Below are 2,576 nucleotides of genomic sequence, written 5' to 3' on the forward strand. Positions count from 1 at the left end.
GAACTTGCCAACTCCGCACAAGCAGTACCCACAAACGAACGCGGTTGCTGGAACTGTGAGGCTGCGGTGCTAACCACTGTGCCACCCCTGAAAAATAATGCTGCAGAGATAGGAAATCTCTAAAATTAAATGGATGGATGTAAGTCACCAACTGTCTGATTGTTTTACAAAAAGGAAAGGTTGTCTGAATAAATTGTTAGGGGTACAAGAGGAAGGGCATCCCACAATGTCACGCTTTCTATAGAGAATTGAAGTATTTGAGGTAATTTGTTTTGAAAGTTTGGCTGCAAATATTTACTCTAATTTTTATTTAAAGAGAGAGAAGGGAATCTGTTACTTATATATTAATTATGTGCAGGACATGGGCATGAACTGGCGTTCACTTGACCACATCTAAAGAAACACTTACTGAAATTGGCTGGTTGAACTAGAAGGTGTATGCTTGCAATGCTTAACTCTGTGAATAAATGTAAAACTGTGGAAAGATTGGTTCCAGTACCATTCTTCACCAATTGGCTTTCTGGAGAATAACGTGATAGCAGATGATTTGGGCCTGACTATGGAATGTGAAATCTAAGATTTTTTTTTCCTCAGGCAGAAATCTACAACCCTAAAAGTCATTGTGACAAATCGCAGAAAGCAAGACTAAACTGCTGGAGTATGATTACCCTCTGATGTTCTCAGAGTCTGAGCTATATGATCATTAGGATAATTGAGTGGATATGTCGACATGGGTTTTGTCCCCACTGAAGAGTAAATAAAATATGACCTTGGGATTGTCATTTCAACCAGAAGTAAAATCTGTTATAAAGCATTTTGTGAGCTGGAAGTCCATCTGTTGTATACTGATGAGGATTTGGTTCTTCCATTCCTATCAGAAGTGGTCAAACTTTGATAGATTTCAGAAGGTTATTCAATGGAGGAATATGTCATAGACTTTAAAATATCGTATAAAATATTCTATGTAGCAATCCCTGATTTGGTGCTAACATTTAAATTGCTGGATTGCTAAGGAATCATATATGGTCAGGCTCCTGGTTCTATCTGGTGTTTGGTTCTTGGAAAGAGAGACTCCCAGTTGGATCAGATGTCTGTGGCCTGAAAACAATCATGGGGAAACAATCATTTCCTGCAGACTTGGTGGAACATGCTGTAATAACACAAAACATAGTGGATGCAATCAATGATTACCAGATTTAAAAATAGTTCTGATTCTGAATGCAGGGATCAACAATGCAAGTGTTACAAACAGCCATAATGAAGAAAAATAATCTTTAGTAGATCTGGCTATTTCAAAGGAAGATAGAATTAGAACAGCAATAATATGAGACTGAATCCCAGGAATGCTCCAGGAACAGTGAATAGGTGTTTCAGGTGTGACTGAAGGTACCATTATGAGATGAACTGCCCAAAGCAGAGAGGCAGAGTGTTCGAAATGACACATGGCACAGAGAAATATGAAGCAGAAGATGAAGATAATGATGAATCTGAACGAAGTTTTCTTGTCACAAGAGGTTTTAGTCTTGAGATGGATTTGTTAGTCAGTGGCTCGTTCATCCATACCATACTAGACAGCGCTTGCATTTTGATAAAATCTGGAACAGATTGGTTAAAATATTACCTAGATTCATTAAGTAGTGAGGATCGATGCAAGATTAAGGAGAATAAATGTCCGACTTGCTTTAGGTTTGGCGATGACAAAACATTCAGGTCACCAAAGAGAGTCGTAATGTCTGACTTGCTTTAGGTTTCGCGATGACAACACATTCAGGTCACCAAAGAGAGTCGTAATTCCACGTAAATAGTTGGAGTAAGTCATTTTACAAATTGATATTGATATAATCTTTAGTGTGATAAAAAAAAAAATCTAAAACCAATGTGTTTGAGTAAACCTTCTAAGAAAAATGGCACGAATAAAGCTTGACATGGAACGTGATAAGGCAATTACTTTTGGAAAGTCAGTGGATCTGCAGTTTACCCAATCAGGACATTATTGTCTCCCCTCAACAAAACCAGATGTTTCTCACCAGAGAGATAGACAAGTATTAATGATATCAGGTGATAAGAATCAAATATAAAAAGCAAATTTTCTTAAAGTTACATCAACAATTTGCTCAACTTACTTTTCAGAAAATATGGTCACATCACTAATCTTTCTGAAACACTATTTCCACCATTTTGCCAATCTGAGATACTACCCTTAACCACATCTCTCTGTATTCAATGGTGTCGTCCCTTTGATATTAATTCTGCTCTTTGTCCTCCAACTTCAATTGGCCTGATTTTATTTTGGAGTCCACTATGTGGTACTTTATCGCAGGCCTTTTGAAAATCCAAATATCTTGCATCCAATTCATTATTTTGTTGATTTTCTTTTTACTGTTCCAAAGGATTAAACAAGATTGGACAAATATGCCTTTTCATTTTAAATCAGTCCTGACCACTCTTTATAATATTTCGCTTTCTAGATATGTTTCGATTACTTATTCGAGTGAATGTTCCATGATTTTTCCTAACACCAACATTAAGCTTAATGGTCTATAATTTCCTGAACGTGTTATTTTTAAATACAGGAA

The sequence above is a fragment of the Heterodontus francisci genome, chromosome 28 (genome assembly GCF_036365525.1).
Source record: "Heterodontus francisci isolate sHetFra1 chromosome 28, sHetFra1.hap1, whole genome shotgun sequence".
NCBI lineage: Eukaryota > Metazoa > Chordata > Chondrichthyes > Heterodontiformes > Heterodontidae > Heterodontus > Heterodontus francisci.